General features: G+C 41.0%; 1 long non-coding RNA gene and 1 pseudogene across 1 annotated transcript in view; one reads left to right on the top strand and one right to left on the bottom strand.

Annotated features, from left to right (window-relative positions):
* The window catches only part of LOC138815543 (uncharacterized), a 62174-nt gene that overhangs the window by 24921 nt on the left and 10812 nt on the right, over positions 1–26441 (top strand). The window lies entirely within an intron of this gene.
* On the bottom strand, positions 12673–13667 carry LOC138815541 (mRNA decay activator protein ZFP36L1-like; annotated as a pseudogene).

Raw genomic sequence — 26441 nt, 5'->3', positions numbered from 1 at the left:
CAGCACATAGTCCAAGTCAAAGTCCGTTTCTTGTGCTTACTCTGAGTCCAGGTGTCCTTTGAGTCTGAGTCCAAGACTGTTCCTAGTCTAGGCCCCTCAGACTCTGTGCCCACTCTGAGTCTATGCTGGTTCCAATTCCAGACCTGTTCCTGGGCCTCCTTGTAGTCCAGCCTATGCCCAATATCTTTTCTTTTTTTTCCTTTTTTTTGGGGGGGGGTCCAGTTGTGGGGCCTGAACTCTGGGCCTAGGCCCTGTCCCTCAGCTCTTCAGCTCAAGGCTAGCACTCTACTACTTGAGCACAACTTCCCACTTTTTTCTTTTTGCTTATTTGGTGCTGAGGAATTGAACCCAGGGCTTCACGCATGCAAGGCAAGCACTCTACCACTGAGCCACCTTCCCAGACAGTATGTCCACATCTTTTCTATGCCTGCTCTGAGTCTGAGCTGCTCTGAGTCCTGGCTGCTTGGAGTCCTGGTTGCTTTGAGTCTGGGTCTGCACCTGGCCTGCTTCAACTCTGGACCTGCTCAGGTCTGGGCCATGTTCATTGTCTGGGCCTGCTTCATGTTCTGGCCAATTCCTAGTCTGATTAACTCAGAATCTGCATCTATTATCAGCCTGTTCAGAGTTTTCATGTCCTTAGCAAAGCCTAGGGGTTGGGGAAATTGTATAAGACATTCATTTTCCAGTATCTAGGTTTTATTCCCATTGTACTAGGCATATGAAAGTATTTTGTCTAGAGTTAAGAACATGAAAATGATACTGTGTTCCATGGCTTCCTTCAAGCTAGGTAGGCACCTTTACACTGAGTCATGTCCCTTACCATCACTGTGTCAGGCCTGACCTGAGATCTGTCTCATTAGAAGCTGGGCGGTGGTATCAGAAGGTGAGAGCAGAAAGTGTGTTCTAGATGGCTTTTTCTTTTTGTTCTCAGCCATACTCCAGATCACTCTCAGCATAAAAGAGGCTCCAGGATGCTGAACCCTTGTTCTACAGAGACTTCCTTTCACTTCAGGTGCTGAGAAAATGCAAAGGGTTCAGAAGCCTGGAATTATGAGTGTAGGATCTGGGTATAAGGCCTAATGTAGTATGGTTTGGCTGGACCTCAACAAATCTTGCTTTGGAGAAGATAGTGAGTTAGGGCATAAGGGGATCTGTGGAAAACATTTCTGCCAGGTGCTAGTGGTTCATGTCTGCTTTCCTAGCTACTCAAGAGGCGAAGCTCTGAAGATTGCAGTTTGAACCCAGTCCAGGTAGAAAAGTCCTTTTTCTTCAATAATCACCAACCATTCCCTTCCTTTTCCCCCCTTCCCCCAAAAGGGAAACAAAACCTCAAGAAAAGCACCTAGGCTGAGTTCAAGCCCCAGGACCAACACAAAAAGATTTTTGTTTTCATCATATAGGTTTGATACACATTTTATTAGGCATTCAAAATTATTTCTATTTCTTTTTGGTAAATTCCAGTGGTATTGTGTCCCATGACCTCTCATAAGCTAGGCAAGCACCTCAGCTCTTAGCCTGGCCATCAAGATTTTGATGCATGTTGTCTTCTTCTGACTGTAGGATAAAATGTGGAGAGTATGGAAGCTTGGTATCTTTAATAGAGGTTCATGGTATATGGCCCAATGTGGGATGGTCTAGAAAGACCCCATCAGAACTTGCTCTCGCAAACTCATATCTTGCCCAGGTCATTCGCCTTTCTCCAAGTCTGCACCAAATTTTCATCTATACTTTCATGTTCATTCTGTGGCCTGGAGAAGGAGGTAAAGGTGTATGTGAGAAAGGACATCCAGTCCCTTCCTGCTTGGTACGTTGGTGCCAACCAGAACAACTTTGGTGACTCTAGGTTCCTACCCAGGCCTCTGAGTCTTCACTGCACTTTAAGCTTGCATTTTAGTCATATTATGTTCAGTACTTGTGGGGTTGGGAGCTCAGGATATGTGTGGAAAAAATGTTACTTAATTAATTTGTCAGTTCTGGGGCTGGAATTCAGGGCCTGGGTGCTGTCCCTGAGCTCTTCAGCTCAAGGCACACACTCTACCATCTGAGCCACAGTGCCACATCCAGTTTTCTGGTGGCTAATTGGAGATAAGTGTCCCCTAGACTTTCCTTCCCAGGCTGGCTTTGAACCACAATCCTCAGATTTCAGAATCCTGAGTAGCTAGGATTATAGGCGTGAGGCACTGGCACACGGCAGTACCAAGTTTTTTTTTAAATTATTATTGTTTTTTGTTTTGCCAACCTGGGGCTTGAATTCAGGGGCTGGGCACTGTTCCTGAGCCTATTTTTGCTCAAGGCAAGCATTCTACTACTTGAGCCACAGTGCAATTTCTAGCTTTCTTTTCTTTTGTTTGTTTTGTTTATATGGTACTGGGGAATCGAACCCAGACTTTCATGCATGCTAGGCAAGCATTCTATCACTAAGCCATATTCCCAGTTGCATAGCACATTTTCAAGTGTGCTTTCAGACATGTTCATCCCATAGCCTGGAGAAGGCAATGAACACATGTGTGAGGAAGGATAGCCTATGCATTCTTGCTTGGTAACAGTACCTGTCAGAGCAACTCTGGCCACACTAGGCCCATCCCAGGCCTATATCCTTAACACCAAGTCTTTACTGAGCTTTCAGCTCTGTCCTGCATAGGATATGGGGACTAGGGGGTGAGGGGATGTGTGACACATGTTTATATTTTCATTATTTCTTACAGATATTTTATCAGGCATTCCGAGGTATTTCAATTTGCTTTGGTGAATTCCAGTGGTATTATGTTCAGGGCTCTCCACAAGTTAGGGCAGCACCTCGACATTACCACTGTAGCCACGCTTCCAGTCCTTTTGCTTTTTTCCATTTTCTTTCACATTGGTTTGGCTGTGGACTGCTATTCTCCTTCTGTCCATAAATAGGTAAACAGGCATGCACCCCTATACTAATCCTTATTCCCATTTGCAGATTAAAAAAAACCTGAGGATTGAAGTTATGCAACTTGTCCACCATTACATAGCTAGGTCTCCATGCAAACATCATTTCAACTTAGGCAGTTATGTGGTCACCTTAGACCTTCCTAGTTTGAAACACGAAACACTGGAAGGTATAGAAAGAACAGTGGCAACTCAATCCCTTCAACACTGATGAGTTTGTCTTGGAATAACTTGTATAATAGCATAAGTTTTGGGGAGAGGCAGATGGCCAGAATGCTAAAGACTCTTTGGTGTGGTGGTGGTAGTGGTAATGGTGGTAAGGGTAGTAGTGGTGTGTGTGTATTGAGAAGCAAGCTTGACCCTGCTGAATTTCATCCTCACATACAATCAGCTCTTCCTCTGGTGTCTGGAACTGCCTTCACCTTAGTATTGCACAGAGACATTGCTGTCCAGGGGCCTGGGGTTAGGAGCCCATCTGCTGTGTTTACATTGGAACAGACCAATAAGAACATCCCTGCATTTTGTGCTAAGGACTTGGTTTCCACCAAAGGACTCTGAACAACATTTACCCTTTTCTGACCCTTTGCATCAGGGAAAACCATCTGTTTCTTTCTTTCTTTTTTTTTTTTTTTGTCGGTCATGGGGCTTGAACTCTGGGCCTGGGCGCTGTCCCTCAGCTCTTCAGCTCAAGGCGAGCGCTCTACCACTTGATCTACAGCACCACTTCCGGTTTTCTGGTGGTTTTTATTGGAGATAGGAGTCTCATGTCTCTCCTGCCCGGGCTGGCTTTGAACCTCGATCCTCAAATCTCAGCCTCCTGAGTAGCTAGGATTACAGGCATGAGCCACCAGTGCCCGGCATCCATCTGTTTCTTAAAATAACTAAACAGGTTGTGATGTGGTGAACACCATAATCCTGGACCTAGGGAGTAAAGAAGATAAGGCAAGGGTTCATGGGACTGATATTTTATTTATTCATTTTTGATGTGTTTTACCTTAGGTCTTGGTGTGTCAACCACATTTGAGTCATACTCCAATCCTCCTGCCAAAACCTTCTGAGTGAAGGGATTACAGTTGTGTGTCCATCTGTTTATCTCAATGAGATCTTTTATGTTGTGGGTTTTAGAACCTTGAACTGGTTATTCAAAGAAATCACCATGAATGCAGAATAGATAAAAATAAAGTTTTCTTTGGATGCCTGTGTATTTGAGCCAAAGTTGGCAGCTATGTAAAAAAAGCCTTGTGTCCTGAGAAAGTTGGCATAGTTTTTATACATTTTAGGCTGTGTGTGTGTGTGTGTGTGTGTGTGTGTGTGTGTGTGTGTGTGTGTGTGTGTGTGTCCTGAGGCTTGAACCAAGGGCCAAGGTCTTTCCCTGAACTTTCTGCTCAAGACTAGTGCTCCAACACTATGATCTTGCATTAAGAAATTACTTTTTCCAAAAAACATACCAACAATATTATTGACAAATATATAAACAAACTAGACCTCATTGAAAGAAAGCCTTTTGCCTTCCACCATTCACCCGTGCCTATAAGCCTAGCTGGTCTTCTCCTGAGAACTGGAGAATAATTATTTGAAGCCACTCCTATCCTAAAAACAAGTCCACAGACTCCATCTGTAATAAACTAACCAAAAGACAGAATGGAGGCCTGGCTCAGTTGTTTGCCAGCCATGAGCAATCAAGCTAATCCTAAGGAATGTGAGTTCATGCCCTGAATTCAAGAACTGGCAAAATAGAAGACACTCAGGCACTCACATAGATAGAAGATAGATAGATAGACAAATAGATACATAGATACATAGATAAATATATATAGAGAGAGATACATACATACATCACATTTTTGTTTTGTAAGTGGTATCTACAATATAAAATAGAGCTCATAACACTGGATAAAAATTTAAATTATGAATTTGATATGAACTTATATCTACTGAATACAGACAATTCTTATGACTTATAAAATGCCCCTTTTCCCCTTCAAGTACTGGTTTTTGACATCAGAGCCTTGCTCTTTCTTACCTTGCTTTCTCAGCTGACCCAGCTATGATAGAAACACATATGCAAGCTAGATTTTGCCTATTATTTTAAAGACTGTGTTTCCAATAACATTTTCTGTCTGAATTTGAAACTTGTTTCTGCAGAACTTCAGCCTCCTAAGTAGCTAGAATTGAGCCATTGCTGCTAGATTAAATAATTAAATTTTTATTAGCCACAAAAGGATTTGTCAAATTTCCACACATATATAAAATATATCCCAATCAACATCAGCCCCTCTATAATTCTTCTCCCATGAGATTCAATTCCCTACCTTTCCCACTTGTGCCCACCTTCACATCTGAGCCTGTTTTTCTTTCCTGGCATTTCTGTGTATGTATGAACTGCACCAAGGAATTTCACTATGTTTTTTTTTTTCGTTGTTTGTTTGTTTTTGTTTTTGGTTGGTCATGGGGCTTGAACTCTGGGCCTGGCACTGTCTGTCCCTATGCTCTTCAGCTCATGGCAAGTGCTCTACTGCTTAAGCCACAGTGCCACTTCCGGTTTTCTAGTCGTTTATTGGAGATAAGAGTCTGATGGATGTTCCTGCCTGGAACAAACTATTTGAAGAAGTATTTGGGCTGGCTTTGAACCGTGATCCTCAGATCTGAGCCTCCTGAGTAGCTAGGATTACAGGCGTGAGCCACCTGCACCAAGCAAGGAGTTTCACTATAGTGATTCAGAAATACATATATTTTGGTAGAAAAACCCTCTCTGCTGTTTTCTTTTCCTCTAAAGAGCCACAATCTACTATTGGTCAACTGCTGTCATTGAGGTTCTTTATGTCCTACTTATACATAGTTTTCCTGTACTTTGAAATTATTTGCCTTTGATTTTTCTGCCTACCATTCAGTCTACTATTATCTGAGCCTCCTCCACACTCCCACCTTTTTTTGGGGGGGGGCGGTCGTGGGGCCTGAACTCTGCGCCTGGATGCTGTCCCTCAGATCTTCAGCTCAAAGCTAGCACTCTACCACTTGAGCCACAGCGCCACTTCCGGCTTTTTTCTTTTTGCTTATGTGGTACTGAGGAATCGAACCCAGGGCCTCAGGCATGCAAGGCACGCACTCTACCACTGAGCCATCTTCCCAGCCCTACAGTCCCACCTTTTTAATATATATACACATTTACGAGAATTTTTTTGTGGAAATAGCACTTAAGCCACAGCACCACTTCTTTCTTTGTTTGAGTAGTTTGTTGGAGTCACAAGGAACTTTTTCCACAGGGAACTTAATCCCAGGCTGGCCTGGGATTAAAATCCTCCTACTCTCAGCCTCCCTTGTACCTGAGATGACTGATGTGTGCCACCACACATAGCAAGTGAATGAGAAGGAGCTTTGTGTAGGTATAACTAGACTGGTCTTGAACTAATGTCAACTTCCCAAGTAGATAGCTTTACAGGCATATGTCTTCAAAACCTTGATGTGTTCTGCTTAAATTTGAAGTAGTGTTTGTACATACTTAGGGTGTATAGTGATAATACAGTCCTTGTTGAGTATATAATAATCACTTCGATATAATTAGCACCTTCAGAGCCTGGGAAGGTGGCTCAGTAGTAGAGTGCTTGCCTTGCATGCATGAGGCCTCGGGTGATGTCTGAAAGCTTGATTCAGTTGAGGAAAGGGAGTCTGTCCTCACAGAATATCTGCTGCAGGAAAACCAATCTCCAATGGAGAAATAAGAATATGTCCCTCCCTCAACTCAGGAAGAAAAGCCTTCCTGTAATGAGGTGGTAGATCCCTTTGACTACCCTGACCTAGAATTTCTGCTTATAGGCAACTTATAGGAAGATCTAGTGTTATAGGTTCCTTCTCCCCTCCCTGGGAAAATATCTATTTTACTTTTTGTCATGATTGATGTAAAATGTTTATTTTATTTACTCTTCTAACTCTATTAAAACGTCAATATTTATGTTGTACAATTCTTGAATCCTATATACTGTGGATTTTTTCTTCCTATAATCTGATGACCCAGGCACATGGGTCCTGAGTGTGTTGAAACACCTGTAGCTGTACAAGAGCATCTACTGAATATAGAGGCAACTATTAAATGCATAGGCAGTGGCAAAAGTCCAGGCCGTGCTTCTATATGGTGATAGGGTCCCTACACTAGCTCTAGGACATAGCAGACCAGACATCCTAGAAAGGTGTTCCTCCTTGATCCTCAAGCTCATAATCTGTCAATTGGGACAAATGCCAGAGTAAATGTAGTGGTTCATGGGACTCTCTTCCAACAGTGAATTCAAGTATCATTACACATCCATTGTGCTTCATGCAAACATCTAAGAAAATTTCACCTTAAATAACACCAAAAACCTAGTTTGGGGAGAAAATATTTAACAAGATACATAAGATCCCACAATTCAATGAAAATGAATACACATCAAGAAACCTGTGGGACACAGCAAAAGCATTCCTGAGGGGGCAAATTTATTGCCCTCAGTGTCCACATCAAGAAAATAGAGATGGACTAAGTAAATAATCCCATGTTGTAAATTACTAGAAAAACATGAAAACAGTGGAACTTAAAGTTACTAAACGGAACCAGATTACCAAATTAAGAGCTGAAATTAACGAGATAGAGATTAAGAAAATTATAAATAAAATTAATAAAACAAAAAGCTGTTTTTTTTGTTTTTTTTGTTTTTTAATTTAATTTTATTTTATTTGAGAGCATACAGTACAGAGGGGTTACAATTACATTGGCAGGATAATGCATACATTTCTTACCAAGCATTGCAGCCTCCTCCTTTGTTTACCCTTCACCTCCCTTCCCAGCCTCCCCCCTCCCCCTACCCAATCATACCCCCTCCCCCCCCCACACCGATATTGTAAAGCTTGTTTGACATGACATTTTGTAATTCTCCTTGTTGCAACAGGTCCACCTGAATCCTTAAACGACTTGTTGGTCCCCATCTCCTCCACATGTTATACTGACATCAAATAAAGTGAAAGCGGGGGTTATACTGTGGGGGAGGGACATACAAAGCAACAAAGAAATAATCTTATAAATGCGTTAGAAACACATGCATGAAAGAAACGAAAACATTAAAATACATATTTGAGGGTTCGTTTTTCTAACATCACATTATCTGAACTTTTCTGCTTGACTCATACCTATACTAGATATTGCAAATAAGGGAAACCATGGGAACTATGCTTCTTTGGGCCTGGCTTACTTCACTTAATATAATTTTTTCCAAGCCTTTCCATTTCCTAACAAATGGGGAAATGTCATTCTTTCTGATGGAGGCATAGAATTCCATTGTGTATATATACCACATTTTCTTGATCCATTCATCTACTGAGGGGCTTCTGGGTTGGTTCCATATCTTTGCTATGGTAAATAATGCTGTAATAAACATAGTTGTGCTGGTAGCTTTAGTGTGGTCTTGTTTGTATACATTTGGGTAAATGCCCAAAAGTGTATTTTTTTAAAAAAATATTTTTTAAAAAAATACATAAAATTGATGGACCTTTGGCAAGATTAATTAAGAGAGGAAACCCAAATTAACAAGATCAGGGATGCCACGGGAAAAATCACAACAAATACCCAGGACATCCAAGCAATTCTAAAGAACTATATCCAGAATCCATACTCTTTAAGAAAGAAAACCTATCAGAAATGGATGCATTTTTAGAGAAATACAAGTTACCCAAACTGAACAAAGAACCAATCAATTAAAAAAGCCAATATCTTACAATGAGATAAAGGAAGCAATCAGAAGTTTTCCAACAAGGAAAAGCCCAGGACAAGATGCATTCACTATGGAATTCTGTAAGACTTTTAAAAAGGAACTAACACCCATACTCCTCAGCCTCTTCCATGAAATAGAAAAAGAGGGAGCTATCCAAAACTCATTCTACGATGTCAATATCACACTCATTTCCAACCCAAGCAAAGACCCAACAACAACATCAACAATAAAAAACTACAGACCAATCTTCTTGATGAACACAGACACAAAGATCATTAACAAAATTCTATCCAACAGAATCCAGAAACATATAAAAAAAACATACATCATGGCCAAGTAGGCTTCATCTCAGAGATGCATGGATGGTTTAACCTACATAATTTAATAAATGTAATCCATCATATCAACAGACCCAAGGTCAAGAGCCATGATTATCTCCATTGATGCAGAAAAAAAGCTTTTGATAAGAGACAATATTCATGTTAAAAGCTCTGGGAAAAATAGGAATAGAAGGAACATTTCTTAAAACAATGAAAGCCATATACGACAGACCAACAGCCAATATTATACTTAATGGGAAAAACAACCAATTCTCCTAAAATCAGGCAAGGATTCCCACTTTCTCCACTCTTCTTCAATATACTTCTGGAAACCTTAGCCAGAGAAAAAAGGCAAGAAAAAGACATTAAAGGGATCCGCAAAGGGAAGGAAGAAGTTAAATTATCTCTTTGGGCAGATGACAGGATACTATAACTCCATGATCCCAAAACTTCGTCCTCAAGCTCTTAGAACTTATAAACTAATTCAGCAAAGTAGCAGGATACAAAATCAACCCACAAAAATCAGTTGCCTTCCTGTACACAAACAATGTACAAGCAGGAAGGGAAATCAAGGCAACAGCCTCGTTCACAATACCCTCCCCCCAAATAAACTATTTAGGAATTAGCTTAACCAAAGATGCAAAAGAACTATTTAATGAAAACTATAAAAACTTAAAGAAAGAAATTATAGAGGACACCAGAAAGTGGAAAGACCTTCCATGTTCTTGGATAGGCAGACTTAATGTAGTGAAAATGCCAAAATTAATATACAAATTTAATGCAATTCCTATTAAAATCCCAATGACGTACATTGCTGAAATACAGAAAACAATCCAAAAATTCATATGGAACATCAAAAGAACTAGAATAGCCAAAATAATTCTAGGCAAAAAAGAAAACAAGGGAGGGATCTCGATGCCAGACTTCAAACTCTACTATAGAGCCATAATGACAAAGACAGCATGGTACTGGCACAAAAACAGACCCCTGATGGGCTGGGAAGGTGGCTCAGTGGTAGAGCACTTGCCTTGCATGCCTGAGGCCCTGGGTTCGATTCCTCAGCACCACATAAGCAAAAAGAAAAAAGCCGGAAGTAGTGCTATGGCTCAAGTGGTAGAGCGCTAGCCTTGAGCTGAAGAGCTGAGGGACAGCACCCAGGCCCAGAGTTCAGGCTCCACGACCGGACCCCCCCCCCAACAAAAAGAAACAGACCCCCAAAGACCAAGAGAATAGAATAGAAGATCCAGAAATAAAACTACATGCCTATAGTCAGCTGATAATTGACAAAGGAGCCAAAGACATACAGTGGAAGAAGCACAGCCTCTTCAACTACTGGTGCTGGGAAAACTGGGTGACCACATGCAGAAAACTAAAAGTGGACTCCAGCCTGTCACCATGCACTAACCACTCCTAGGCATCTATCCTGAACAACAGGAACCAGGATACAAGGACACATGCACCTCCATGTTTATTGCAGCACTGTTCACAATAGCCACAATATGGAAACAACCCAGATGCTCTCACTACAGATGAATGGATCAAAAAAATGTATTTATATCTAATGGAATATTATGCTGCCATTAGAAAGAACAAAATAATGGCATTCACAGGGAAATGGATAGAACTAGAAGAAATCATGTTGAGTGAGGTAAGCCAAGAGGAAAGAGACAAATGGCACATGGTCTCCCTGATAAGTGGATGTTAAATCCAGAACATAAGGTGATACAACACAGTAAACAAGACTCGAGAAACAAAAGACCCCCACTCATCTAGTCCAATGATTACTAAATGACCCCATACCGCTGACCACATATGGTATATATGTGCACATCAGAGGGAAACTAGGAGGAGGACACAGAACTAGAGGGAAACGGGAAAACATACAACAGTGGGACCCATCGGCTGCACCGGACATTGATCAAAACAAACCAAGCAACTTAAAGGCAGCGATGGGAGGGAGGAAATGAGTGGGAAAGAGAAAACAGCTGACACTATGCAATATCACTCAATCTGGAAGAAATAACTGTATAGTCAAAGCCCATAGAAATCATAAACTTCATGGACCATGATAGGCAATTTGTCCCATGAGTGTTAGAATGTGTTTGTGACTTTAACTAAGCATCACTATCCCAAAATACTTTGAAATTTATGAAATTATGTAATCAATCACAATAAAAAATTTGGAAAAAAGATACATAAGAAATATGAACACTGACATAAAATACATCATAAATAGGAGAAAGAAGACTTGCATAAATGGAAAATGACTTGCCAGGTGTCATGGACCATCTCACTAATTGTAGCTTCTAAAGTGGCATATTCTAAAGATGGAGGTTCAAAGCAGCACCTGCAGACAAATCTTAAAGACCCTTATTCAATGAATCAGTAAAAGTCAGGAACTAGAGGTGTAGCTAAAGTTCTATGTACAAGCGTTGAACAAAAAATAAGCAAGAGAGCAAGGTCCTGAGTTCAAATTCCAAGGTGGCATGAAAGATAAATATATCAGAGAAACAAAATTTGGGCAATGGCAATTTTAAACTAAAGAAAAACATATACAGGAAAAAGGAAAAGTATATGTTAATACTGTCCTTGAACAGTTTTTTCTCATGTCCATAGCTCCAATTTTGGATATTTGTTGTTGTTTTTTTGGAAATAATTTTTGGAAAGGTTTTTCTTCCTCAGGTGGGTTTTGAATTACTGTCCTCAGATCTCTTCTTTATGTGTAGCGAAGATCACAGATGTGAGTCATCCTTCCCTACTTAACTTCCTCTTGTTTTTGCAGTATCCAATTAGTTTGTTTAGGATTTCTTATAGTCCCCTACACATTTTAGAATGAATTTTGCAATTAATTTAAACCCAGGTCACAATCTTGTAAGGGGTATTTTGAATGCAAAGGCAATTTGAAAAGTACTGCTCTTTTAGAAATATTTTATGTTTTTGGGTCCGGTCGTGGGGCCTGAACTCTGGGCCTGGGCGCTGTCCCTCAGCTCTTCAGCTCAAGGCTAGCGCTCTACCACTTGAGCTAGCGCCACTTCTGGCTTTTTTCTTTTTGCTTATGTGGTGCTGAGGAATTGAACCCAGGGCCTCAGGCATGCAACGCAAGCGCTCTACCACTGAGCCAACTTCCCAGCCCTCTTTTAGAAATATTAAGTCCTAGCTGGGCACTGGTGACTCACATTTGTTATCCTAGCTTCTAGGAGGCTGAGATCTGAGGATCACAATTCAAAGCCAGCCTGAAAAGTCTGTGATGTTCTTACTCTAATTAACCACCCCCAAAACCAGATGTGTAGCTGTTGCTTAAAGAAGTAGAGTGCTAGTCTTGAGCAAAAAAGTTCTGGGACGTTGCCCAGGCCATGACTAAAGCTCCACAACTGATAAAAAGTAAAATAAAGTACAATATTGAGTCCTTTAGTCATAGGACAGGGTTATTTTTTCCATTTCAGTGGATCTACTTGACTTTAAAGGCATTTTTCCATTTCCAAATCACTCATCTTTTTATTGTTGATGTTCTGTGGTGGTCTTGTTGCTTGAATTCAGGACAGGAGCTATCCTTGAGCTTCATTTAGCACGAAGCTAGTACTGTACCACTTGAAATACAGGTCACTTCCAGGTTTTTGGTGATTAATTGGATCTAGGATGTGGTGCAGGAGGAAGGGGAGTAGAAGGAATGGATTGGGGGTGTTCCTCCTTACCCTGGTGCTTTAGTCATATGAGATGGAAAGTTTGCTGAAAATGGGCAGGTCTCCTGAATTGTCCAAGATGGGGGAATCTGACCCAGCATGGCTCCTGCTGTACTGCACAGGTAGCCTTGACCCAACAGAGAATTCTGAGGGGTGGCATGAGAATCAAACATGTGAGAGAACTCAGACATGGATCAGAATAGGAAGGTGGTGGGGTAGACATGAAAGGCAGCCCCATGAAAGAGGTAAAGAACAAATACCTGACTCTAGAAGGTGAAGGGGTTATTGGTGCCATCAGGAAGGTTGGGTGAGCCCAGGAGGTCATCGGCAATAAGGATGGGTGTTGGGATGATCGACGTGGGGCTATCTAACAGCCTCGTGGTGGCAGCAGTCTCATTGGCACTGGAAAATCCAGCAAAGCTAAAGCTATGCTGGAGATAGGGAAGGTCTGCAGAAAGGTCCTGGCCAGGGCTCTGTGTTCCTTGGCTTTGAGGATGAAGTGGCAGCAGGGCTCATAGAGGCAAAGGTTGGTGACATGGAAGGTACTAGATCTTGCACTTGGGATGGCAGGCTAGGCTGTGGAGCTTATGGATGCTGTGCATGAAGTGACACTTGTCTCTATATTTATAGGTGTTTTCTTCAAATTGGAGGAACAGCTAGTTCTTATAGCGACTAGAGTTGACCTGCCTCTTTTGGTCTGCTTCTGATTGGGCAGCAGCTGCTCAGCACCTGTGAGAAAGAGCAGTCTCTGAAGCTGCTGTCCCTAGAGTACAAGACTGGGACTGGCTCACCCTTCAGGTAGCTGATGACCTAGCTCTGGTGGAACTTGGTGCTGGGCAGGGTGTTGGCCAAGTGCCTCCAAGGGAAACACCTCAGCAGCAGGAGAGACCACTGCCTTCCTGTCCAGCAAGCAGCCCCTTCTCTGGGAGCTCTGTCATTGAGCATCTTGGCAACCAAAACTTGCATAAAGCTTCTCTCAAGTTGAAAATGGTGGCAGATATGAGTGGGGTAGTCATTGTGGACACTGACAGAGGACAAAGGTGCAGATTTGGTGTCATGAAGGTCCTGATGTGGGGAAGGTGCTTACTCTGCCACTTAGGTCAGGAGTCCCACATGTCTAATCCCAGGGCCCCTCACCTTTCTCACTCTGCCCTCATAGAACTTTAAGTGGATTTTTTTGTTTTCTTTTTAGATTATAAAATGTCAGTGCATCAAATACAAGGGATTGCTGCATATTAATTGGGTTGCATGTAGTCAGGTTTTTTGTTTGTTTTTCGTAAGTCGTGGGGCTTGAACTCTGGACTTGGGCACTATCCCTGTGCTCTTCAGCTCAAGACGAACATTCTACTGCTTGAGCCACAGCACCACTTCCGGTATTCTAGTGGTTAATTTGAGATAAGAGTCTCACTGACTTTTCTGCTGGGCTGGCTTTGAACTGTGATCCTTAGATCTCAGCCTCCTGAGTAGCTAGAATTACAGGCGTGAGCCACTAGCACCCGGCAAGTAGTCAGTTTTTCATCAGAACAAATACCTGAGAAAAGTATCTTCTGAAGTGAGATTATGTGTGTGGAAGATAGGAAGAAAAATGAGAAAAACTGGAAATGTTGGCAGAGGCTGTAATTTGGGCTTTTGGGGAACAGTGCAAGGATATTATACATTCAGTGGCACTTTGAAGCAAGGTAGTAAGACCCTCTCACAAATATTAAATAAAAAAGGGATAGAGGCACAGTTCAAATGTTAGAGCATTGCCTAGTGTGTGTCTGGCCTGGAGTTCACTCCCTAGCCCCAGAGATTTGACTTGGAAGGGGCTAATCTGAGTGTTACATGTAATCAATAGCAGGTTCTCTAGCACTGATCTTTTGATTAAATTGAATTAATGTGTGTGTGTGTGTGTGTGTGTGTGTGTGTGTGTGTGTGTGTGTGTGTGTAGGTGGTATGGTGTAAGAGATAGCAACTGAGTTTCAATCTTCTGAAGGTGAATATCTAGTTTTCCCAGCACCATTTTCAGATCCAATTTTTTCTCTGGTAAAAATGGAACAGTATTGATTCAGTTCACTCTAGAAAGATAGAAGATAGACAGGGACACAAAAGAAATATTTTGGTCCAGTATTCTGTTTAAATACAGAGCTCAAGCTTTTTGTTTTAGCTTTTAGTCTTGTGGCGGGCACTCTGCCACTTGAGCAACACTTTCACTCCCAGCTTTTTCCTGGTGAGTTGATGAGAAGTGTCTCTTGAGAAAGTAGTATTATAGGCCTGAGCTTCGGGTACTGAGCTACAAAAGAAAACAAATTTAAATTTTCTAATAGGTTTATTTTTACAGCATAGTTATGGTATAATACAGGTATATCCATATATCCCATACATATTGTGGATTGTTTTCTTGTGCTTTTGTTTTGTTCCAAGGGCTTGAACTCAGGGTCTAGGTGCTATCCCTGAGCTTTTTTGGTCAAGACTGTTGCTTTACCACACTTTGATCCACACTTTGGATCCACACTTTGTGTTCACACATGGATCAAAGAGAAGGGTTACAAAAATATTTTCTTTTCTTTCTTGCATCTTCTTGAAGGTGTTGGAGAAGAGAAGACCTTTGACAAATGGGGCTATTGGGTATTTGACTTATTGTGAGATGTCTGCTTATCAAATTAAGACATTGTTCAAAGAGCACATTTGAACCAGTCTGTGTTTACATATATAGCATCCAGAAATAATGAAAAACAAAACCAATCAAAAAAGAGAATAATCATTCATTTTCCTGAGTATGAAAACCCAGGAAAATGTTTCTATGCCCTATGAACTTTGACCCCACATGCTATAGCAGGATTATTTTGGTATAGATTTTCTGGCCCCCTTCATCACACATAGCAGGAGGAGTGCAGGAGGAGCAGCTTAGCAGGAAAGCAGCTAGGCAGTGTTGAGATGCAATGCAGCCCCCTTATGGACCCTCTTGATCTAGGTTCTGAAGAGGATGCTTCAAGGTAGGGGCAGTGGGAGTCAACCCCAGAATGGTCAAGCTGAAATCCTGAAAGCCTGTGAACAGCTTTCTATGCCCTGGATTGAGTGAGTTTGCTGATTCTTACATTCATATTCTTCACCCAATAAACAAACATGGCACCTCAAAGCAGAGTCCTGGGCCTGCCCTAGTCCTTGTGAGTGAAAGGTGCTGGAAGCATAGGAAGTACAGCGATCTAGCAGGCAAATCTGGAGGCCTGAAAGGCTATGGAAATGGCAACCCTGGTACTCAGAACCAACAGATATCCCTTGCATTGGCCCTGAATTCCAGGAGACTTGGTAGTTACCTCTCAATTCTGTGACAAGTAGGCTAAAGGCAATTCTGTCTGATGAATGGTGACAAGATGCCTAGAATTACCAACTCAGGCCCTAGGAAAGGCTGGAGTTCCAACTCCAATCTCCACTAATCATAAACCAAGGCCAACCAGCTGTATCAATAAAGCCATGTGTCTCCTTGGATAGTAGTTGGAGCTGGCAACAAGCGTCTCACACCTATAATTCTAGATACTCAAAAGGCTCAGATCTAGAGTTTGCAGAAAAATATGGACAGAAAAGTCCTGAGACTCATATTTCCAGTTAACTAACCAAAAAAAAACTCAGTGAAACTTTGGCTTAAGAAGTATAGTGCCAAGTGCTATACTTGAGTGAAAAAGCTGAGTGAGAGTGTGAGACTTTTAGTTTAAATCCCAATACTGCTGTTCACACAAGGTGTGTACTTACACACACATGCACATATCTCTGTGCATCACCTCCTTCTGGGATGCAATAATAGATGCTGAGAGTTAGCTCTAGTATCAATATTAACTCATTTCCAGTTTGACGACTGTATTCTACACACAGCAGTAGTGTGAAAGCTTCTCAGAAAATGAGTCCCACCATGCTTACAGTGACTGAGGATGGGCATAGGTGCATCCCTTCTGCTAGCTTTTGAGGGACCTCACTGTGCATCTGTGGACATTGTCTGTTCAGAAAAATAGCCTCTTCCCACAGTCACCAACAGCCACCAGAATGTGGGGAGAACTGGTCTGAGTAATGATCACAGGATCTTTATTTCATCTTTGTTAGATGTTTTTGCCTCATGTGGAGTCAGGATGTATGGCAAAGATGATTTTAATAGTTTGATGCACAAAGAGATCATTGAACAATTACTGATATTTACCATGTAAGCACAGGGTACCAACAACAACAGTGATTACATATTCTATTGATGATTCTTTGTTTTTGTTGTTGTTGTTCATGGGAATTGAACTTGAGGCCTGGGTACTGTCCCTTGAGATTTTTTTCGCTGAAGGCTGGAGTTCAATCACTTGAGCCACATTTGGCATTTTTGTGGTTATTTGGAGATAATAGTCACTTGGAAGCCTGGAGCTGGATGTTCACCCCTGTAAGCTTAATTACTTAGAAGTCTGAGATCTGAGTGTCAAGATTCAAACCGCCTGGGCCAGAAAGTCCATGAGAGTCTTACCTCAAGTTACCATCCCCCAAAAGTCAACTGGGATCATCATATCTCAGCTTCCTGACTATCTTGGATTGCAAGTGTGAGCCATCAGCAGTTTATTTGTAACAAATAAGCAAATAATAAAATAAATAATAATTGTAAAATAAATAATAAATACTATCTCTTTAAATAGTTTTAAAGAGATTTTCATTTTATTTCATGTGGACAATGCATGTTGATCAGTGTTACCCTTTCCATTATTGTCTACCCTCCTTTTGTTTGAACACAGAGTCTCTGTATATTCCATGTGATCTTCTTGTTTCAGTTTCTTGAGTGTTGAGATTATAGGCATGCACCACAATGCTAAGCTTTGTAAGTCTTATTCTCAAACCAAAACAGAATGCCAAGCAATATTTTCCTAGTTTCTGCTGCACTACATTATAAATATGCATTAAGAATGTCAGACTTTTCACACCCTGAAAATGTGGTACACGGACATCACACTGCATACAATATGCATGGTACATGGGGAAGTTAGCCAAGTGGTCTAGGCTAACCTGACACTGAGTCCCATGTAAACCCAGGTGTATTCTGATGCTGCTGGGTGAAATATTCAATAGATGTCTGTTAAATCTGGTTGATCTATGCAGTTGTTCAGATCTGCAGTTTCTCTGTTGAGTTTTTGCCGAGTTGATCTATCTAGTGGAGTGAGTGGTGTGTTAAAGTCCCCAACAATTAATGTCTTTGGATCTATGTGGAATTTGAGTTAAAGTAGTGTTTCTTGGATAAATTTGTGTGCTCTGTTGTTTGGTGTATGGAGATTTATAATTGTAATATCCTCCTGAAGGAGCAATCCCTTAATTAGTATGTAGCGACCTTCTTTATCTCTTCTCACTAATTTTAATTTGAAGTCTATTTTATCTGATATTAGTATTGCAACTCCTGCCTGTTTATGAGGGCCGTTTGCTTGGTAGATTTTGTTTCAGCCTTTCACATTGAAAATGTGTTTGTTTTTAAGGGCAATGTGTGACTTCTGAAGGCAGCAGATATAAGGATCTTGCTTTTTAATCCAACTAGACAGTCTATGTCACTTAATTGGAGACTTAAGTCTGTTAATGTTGAGAGATAGGACTGAGAGGTATTTGGGAGTTCCTGCCATTTTATCCACCTTCTTGGGGGCTGTGGCAACTAGGTTCTTTCTATGGTTCTTGGATTTTCAGTTTGGGTGAGGTTTCTTGGCCTTTATTGTGGTCTTCTATGTATAGGACATGTTTAAAAATCTTTTATAGGGCTGGTTTGGTGGAGATGTATTGTTTCAGTTTTTCTTTGCTATGGAAGGTTTTTATTTGACCTGAGGTTATGAAGGAGAGTTTAGCTGGATACAGTATTCTTGCTTGATAGTTGTTTGTCTTTAGGGCATGGCATACATCATTGCAGGCTCTTCTTGCTTTGATTGTCTCTGCTGAGAAATCTGAGCTAATTCTAATTAGTTTCCCTTTATACGTGATTGATCTTTTCTCCTTGACAACTTTAAGGATCTTTTCCTTGGTCTGAATTGATCCTGTGCAGATTACAACATGATGGTGGGATGTCCTGTTTTGGTCTGGTCTATTTGGAGTACTAAAAGCTTCTTGTGTCTGAATAGGCCTATCTTTTTGCATGTTTGGGAAGTTCTCTGCTAAGATCCTATTAAACAAATTTCCTAGACCATTACCTTCTGTCTCTAGGTGCTCCTCTACAACTATTATCCTCAGATTAAGGCTTCTGATGGTGTCTTCAAAATGTTGAATAGATCTACCATATTTCTTGGATTTGTCTTGGATGGTTGAATGTTCTTTCTCTATAATATCTAGGCTGTCTTCAATCCCTGGGATTCGATCTTCTGCATGGTCTAACCTACTATCAAGACTTTCTACTTTGTTTTTCATTTCTTTTCCTTCTAATTGTTTGGCTTTGTTGGGGGTTTGTTATAGATCTTGTATGAACTTCTTTACTTCCTTAATTTGTGTTCAGTGTTTATTCTCAAGTCACTTAGTTGATTGGTTATGGTTTCCCTGAACTCCCATTCCTGGAAGGTGATTTCTGAGGATTGCAGTTCAAAGCCAGTCCTGGCAGGAGCGTCTGTGAGACTCCTATCTCCAATTAACCACCAGAAAACCTGAAAGTTGTGCTGTGGCTCAAGTGGTAAAGTGCACACCTTGAGCTAAAGAACTCAGGGATCGTGCCCATGCCTAGAGCTCAGGGATCATGCCCAGACCCAGAAATCAAGCCCCACGACCAACAAAAAGAAAAAAAAAAGGAATGGGTTAAATGTTAAATAAATCTGAACTTATTTTAGGTTCTATGAATTCAGGAAATGTTACAATAATGGAAATACATTTTATTTCATAATATCAGGATTTGAGATCAAATGGGTATTATGATTCCTGTTATAGAACAAGATAGATTCAGAGTTAAGAGTGAAAAATTCTGTAGGGTTTAGGAAAACCTGCAATTTATTTCAAGAATTACAAGTCAATTTCAGTTAGGATGACACAAAATGAGGGATTTTCATAAATTATATAATTGGGATACCATTAGGGTCAAGTTTATGGTTAGGATTATAGCCATGATTAGGGTTAGAGTGAAGGAGAAAAAAATGAGGCTCAAATTGAAGGTAAATTTTAGAATAAGCCTGGTAAGAGTTAGAATGAATGTGAACTAGAGTATTGCTATATTAGAATCTACTTACAATCAGCTTATGGTTATTCTCAATGTTCCAGTTAAGGTTAAGTTTAGGGTTAGAAAATGACTAAGGTATTGGGAAAAAATTGTAACCTGTGTTTGGAAGCCTTATTTGAATCAAGTCAGGATGAGTGAAAATTAGTTTACTTGTGTTAGTGTTGACATATAATTTATATTAAGATTAGGGTCAGTATTTTGTTCTGATTATGGTTAGTGTTATGAATAGGAATATTTTTAGTATGAAATTGAGTTTTCACTAAAAAGTGGACGCAAAAAATGTGAGATTGAATAGTAACTAGAGCATTATCATTATATTTATTTCTCAGTGATCATTCTTGTAATGATTAATGAGAGTTTTCCAGCCAGGTTTCAGTTGAGAGTTAGCTTAAGTAATGGACTAGATGATGAGTAAATCTGAAACTGTTTTAGGGTACAGGGAAACTACCATATTTTTCCTGATGTGAGAATTTGAGGACACATAATGGTTCATGTTAGGGAACAATATAACTTCAGATGTAGAGTCAGGAAATTTGTGGGAATTAGGGCAAATTGAAATTCATTTCCATAGTGCAAACTGGAGCATTCACTAGAATGAATAAAAACTAGAATATTTTTCTTAAACATTAGAATTGGACTATCATTAGGGTGAAAGTTAGGTTTCCATTCTAGATGGGCTTAATGTTAGCATTAGGGAAATGGAAAATTTAGGGTCTAATTGAAAGTAAATTTTTGAAAAACAAGTCAAGTTACAATTAGGATGAATGTGAAATAGGAAACTGTTCATAATAGAAGGATTAGGGTATGATTAGTGTGAGGGTTAGCCTGAATGTTCCAGTTAGGGTTCGGGTTAGAAAAATGGCAGGATATTTAAGTAAAACTAAAAACTATTTTGAGAAAGATGAGTTGAATCAAAGATAGGATAAATAAAAACTAATATATTTGTGTGGCTTTTAGAATTCAAAGGCAATTGGTTCTAGGGTTGTGGTTACTTTTCTAATTTATGAACTAATGAATTAAAGGCACAATTCTTTCATTCTTACAAACCAAGACAGTCACAATTTGGGGAACAAACTCAATTTTCTACATGAAAATGTGTCTTAAAATATTTTCAAACATAAATAATAGTGAACAAGGTGTCATTTATTAAAATTAGGTAAGTTGATGATACAGCTTTCAAAAATATACAAACACATGGGACAGAAACTCAGACATCTTATCAGAAAAAACAGATATTCTACTTGCTTTAGTAGGGAAATTGTGTGTGTGTGTGTGTTTGTGTGTATGTGCACGTGTGTGCATGTGTGCGTGTGTGCATGCGTGCATGTGCGAGTGTGCGTGCACCCACCACAGGTCTTCAACTCAGGCCTGGGTTCTGTCATCATCTTATTCAGTGCAAGGATGGCACTAAACCACTTAGCCACAAGTCTTCTTCTGGCTTTTTAGCAGTTAATTTGAGATACATATCACATGGATTTTCCTGTCTGGACTTAATCTTATGATCCCCAGCAATCCTTGGATTAGTGTTACTGTGGGTGTTACCACAAAGTGATAGTTCATTAATCTGGGAACAATATAGAAGTACTTGTGCAAGATACAAAGTAACCAGTTCATTAATTTTGGAGTAACACAGGATCACATTAGATTGCCTTCAAACACATTGTTTCTGATGAGTTTATCTGAACCCCAAGACATAATCAAAACCTATTAGCCAGAATGTATGAAGTAGCACATATTTATGGCACAGGATATGTACAATGAATTAAATCCTGAATCAAAAGTCTTTGTTGGTTTTGCTATTTAAAAACAAATCAGAAATAGATGGTCATTGAGATGAAGCCTAGACTGGAGGCCTGTAGTGAGCAGCAGAGCATCTGCATAGTGAGCACAAGGCACTGAGTCCAACCCCCAGGACCATAAAGAAGAGGTAGAAGAAAGTGAAAGTGTAGGAGAAAGAGGAAAGGAAAGGAGGAGAAAGGTGTAAGAGAGGAGGAAAGGCATAGCAGGAGGAAGAAGAGGAGGGGACAGGGAGAAAGTTGAAGGGAAAAGGGATGTAAGAGGGAAACAGGACCCTGGGGAAAAGAAGCAGGAGAGGAGACAGAAGGAGAAAGATAAATGTAATATAACAACAAGAATTGTTGGAAAAAATTTTGCATAAGTGATCTGCATATGCATGGCAGAATTATTTTTAATCAGTGAGAAAGCTAGCACGGTGACAATATGGGTGATACCTGTTGTTCGGTCATTTCATTTTCTTTCTTCAGTGAGGAGTTCAGAAGAAATCCTGTTTGGTGTTTGACAGATATATTCAGGATTTCTTTTTCATGAATTAAACATGGGAAGGAACTATATGCAACCTCCTTTAATTAAAAAAAGAATAGAAGCTATATTTATTAGTATTACTGTGCATGAGGAAATCGTGGAGATTTTTGGTTAATTCAAAGGGCTCCATGCAAAAATATACGACAAGAGGGAATTAAAACTGTTTTTAAAGTATAATACATTATCATTGATGAGAAGTTTTAGTGGATGTTTTTCTTTTTCTTTTTCTTTTTCTTTTTGCCAGTTGTTCAGTGCAGCAGCAAGGCTGTACCCTGGAGCCCTTTCGAAGTCACCACATGAACTTCAATTTCTGTAGTCCCTGTGGGTGTGGGTGCCTCCTCAGGTCACCCGTTGAGAAGTGGGGTCCCCTTCCTTCTGGTGGATGTACAGTGAGGGGATGTGTGTGCATGCTCCCCAGCATTGCCAGATGAGCCCCACCCATCCTTCCCACCTCCCTTCCCAGTCTCAGTTGCTCCATTTCACTCAGGATCTGGCAGCCATGGGGCTGGAGTTGAATCCACTGCTGCCTTCTCCTCCTCCAGCGGTGCTGGTACTGGTCTGCAGTGGTCTTAGGTGAGAGTGCCATCCCAGGGAGACTCCGTTCTGAGGTCACTGCCTGCCCTCATGAGTGTAGGGTCTGGGGACACCATGTTTGTACACTGTAGAGTCCACGGGAGAAGGAAGGCTGGGTGGGCAGTCCACCCCTTTGAGGCCAGGCAGCCCAGCTGTGGTTCACCTTATCAGTCATTTATTTATTTATTTATTTATTTATTTATTTATTTATTTATTTATTTATTTATTTATTTATTTATTGTGAAAACACCATACAGAGGGGTTACAATTACAAGGGCAATGAGTACATTTTTTTTTTTTTTTTTGGGGTCCGGTTGTGAGGCCTGAACTCTGGGCCTGGGCGCTGTCCCTCAGCTCTTCAGCTCAAGGCTAGCGCTCTACCACTTGAGCCACAGTGCCACTTCCGGCTTTTTGCTTATGTGGTGCTGAGGAATCGAACCCAGGGCCTCATGCATGCAAGGCAAGCACTCTACCACTGGGCCACCTTCCCAGCCCCAATGAGTACATTTCTTATCAAGCCCTTTCCCATCCTCCTCCCCCCACCACCAAAATTGTAAAGTTCATTTTTCGACATAACGACTTGTACATCTCCTTGTTGCAATGAGTCCACCTGTATCCCTATTTAAACTATTTGTTTTTGCCCTTCCCCTCCACAAATTATACCAACAGCAAATACAGAGAGAGCAGGGGGTATTCAAATGTTTTTCTTTCACTCGATTATTTCTAACATATTTATAAGATGATTTCTTTGTTGTTTTGTATGTCCCTCCTCCACGGTATAACCCCTGCTCTCACCTCATCAGTCTTTAAGGTGGTCTGGAGACTGGAGTTGTGTGCTGGCCCCTCTGCCAGAAGGCTTGTGACAGCTGCACAGCTCAGCACCCTGGAGCCCCTTTAGCATCCCCACAGACTTCCATTTTCTGGTCCCTGTGAACTCGGGTATGGGCTCATCCCTGCATATGCCCATCAGTGCCAGAGGAGTCTGGACTTTCAATGCACCAGCTGCAGCACCAGGGGCCTGAAGTCCTTTGGCTTTGCTGTGTAGCCTCCTCCGTCCTTTTGGTCTGCATGGGCCCAGATCTGGGTGACATTCTGGGGATGCTCCGTTTGGAGGCTCACTCCCTACCCTTGTTGTGCTCCAAAGCAGGGAAATGGGTCTGGCCTTGGCAGTGTAGTCCACACAGATGGAAGGCAGGACTTGGGGTCTGCCTTGCCTTCCCTCCTGGCTTTGGCCCCTGAGGCTGGTTTGCTTGATCTGGTCACTGATGGAGCCTTGTTGGCCGCAGCCCACCACAACAAGTGCTGCACCTGCTGCAGCAGCAATGTGATGTCCTGGGCCCCCTCAGGGTCACCACAGGGACCTCTGATGGGTCTACATGCGCTGGGTGTGGGTGTCATCCCAGGACTCCCATTAGGAAGTGCCACTCCCCTTTGTGGTACTGGAAGCAAGAGGTGCCACATATAATTTCTACGTTCTAACATTTTCCTTCACTGAGATAAACAGAACTGGGAGATTTAAATAACTTTTATAAAAACCAAATATTTAACCTATATCACTTCAACCTGTTAAACTATTGTAATATTTTTTATCTAGTAGTAATTCTTTTTTTTTTTTTTTGCCGGTCATGGGGCCTGAACTCTGGGTCTGGGCGCTGTCCCTCAGCTCTTCAGCTCAAGTCTAGCGCTCTACCACTGGAGCCACAGCGCCACTTCCAGCTTTTTCTGTTTATGTGGTGCTGAGGAATCGAACCCAAGTCCTCATGCTTGCAAGGCATGCACTCTACCGCTGAGCCACTTTCCCAGCCCTCTAGTAGTAATTCTTTCTGTAATTACTTATTTTACTTTTGAATGTAACTAATAAATATTTTGTGTGTGTTTTACTATTCTAGTATAACTTCGTTTGCACTACTTACATACAATTTTTTTTCAAATTCTGATATTTAATCATGTGTTTTGGATAAGAGTTTTGTTGTACTTTTATTTCAGTTTGCCATTATGGCCTTATAAATACAAACAATAAAATCCATTTTTGTTAGTATCAAGAAAAATGATTTTGGACTATAGACTCAAGGATATAGCATTATATATCATACAGTAATATGTATCACTTTGTTTAAAACTGCTCCATAAAATAAGTAGTAATTCAGGTGGCAGCCACTTCATCTGGCATGCTGATCCCTCTGGTGAAGTAGGATCCTAGTGGCAGTCTGTCCAAATCGGGCCCTTGTGGGCACCTCGCCTGGGACTGTGGGAGAAGATCAGGGTACACCTCCTGTTGGGCTAGGGCAGCAACCCAGTAGCTTCTGTGTGAATGACACAGTGCCACTGACTCACATCTAGCACCTGCCTGCCCCGTGGGCCTGGGCTCTGAGGATCAGCCCCTGGGAGCACACACACACCATGGGGCAGAGACCGCCCACCTAGGAAGGAGTGCAGACTGAATAGAAGCCACTCTGTGGGCCAGCTTGTACAGTATTTATCCTTCATGAAGCAGGGGACAATTCTGCTCCACTGTGGGGAGAAGAAAAGAAAGACAGGCCCAGGAGGGGTGATGCCAACTTTTGTATTCAGGCTGGCAAGGAAACTTTCCTCCACGCACTCTCCAGCAGGCTCAGGAAGCCCTTCCATGCTCCTGGTCGATGGAGTAGTAGCCAGGAAACTCACGTCTGATACTCCTGGCTGCTCTTTTGGGTTTGTTTGTTAATTTATTCAGAGAGCCTCTCCCTCAGACAGCAAAGTTATATTCTGGGTTTTGTAAAACGTTCTGCATCTGAGCATTCTCAGTGTTTGGTTTTTGTGTTGTTTCTTGTAAATGGGTTGTAAAATTTGTGTTTTAGGTTTTGAGGTGCAGGAAGAGGAGCCAGAATATGAACACAGTTTCCTATAAGCCTTTCATCTAAAACTGAAAACAGATTCTCTCTAAAACTGCATTTCAGGAAATAAATTTGAGAGGGGAAAAGGCTCTTTTATCATGAGATCAAAATGTGCTATTTTTATATGCATGTTTTATACGTTCAAAATACAATTAAGTAATTCACTATCTAGGAACAATTTTTCAGATCTAAGATATAAGTGTTTTGGGAGCTAGAGGCAGGGTTATTGTGAGCTTTATCCAAAGGGAGGGAAGGAAGTTAAAATCCATAGATGACTTTGTAGAATCAAAATGGTAATACAAAATAAGAATCACAAAAAACCCTCTGTGCTATTCGGGGTCTTTTATTCTTCCATAATAATTTTTGGATTGCTTCTTCTATTTCATTTAAGAGTGAGATTGGGATATTGGTAGGTATCACATTGAATTTGGATATAGCTTTTGGCAGTATTGCCATTTTCATGATGTTAATCCTCCCAATTCATGAGCATGGGAGGTTTCCCACTTCCTTAGTTCTGCTTTCTTTTTCTTTTTAAGGCTTTTAAAGTTTCCATCACAGAGGTCCTTCACCTCTTAAGTTAACTCCTAGGTATTTTATTTTTTTGTGCGGCTATTAAAAAGGGGTTGCTTTCCTAATTTCAGCCATACCCTTATTGTTATTGGAATACAGGAAAGTCATTGGTTTCCGAGGGTTAATTTTATACTCTGCTAGTTTGCCAAAATTTCTGATCAGCTCAAGTAACTTGTGAGTGGAGTCATGGAGTTCTTTAAATACAAGATCATGTCATCTGCAAAGAGGGAGAGTTTTACTTCATCTTTCTCTATTTGGATCCCCTTTCAGTTTGCATCTTGTCT

Source organism: Dipodomys merriami, unplaced genomic scaffold (assembly GCF_024711535.1).
Source record: "Dipodomys merriami isolate MVZ:Mamm:240054 unplaced genomic scaffold, mDipMer1.0.p SCAF_65, whole genome shotgun sequence".
In the NCBI taxonomy this organism is placed as follows: Eukaryota; Metazoa; Chordata; class Mammalia; order Rodentia; family Heteromyidae; genus Dipodomys; species Dipodomys merriami.
This window is presented reverse-complemented; position numbering and strand designations above follow the sequence as displayed.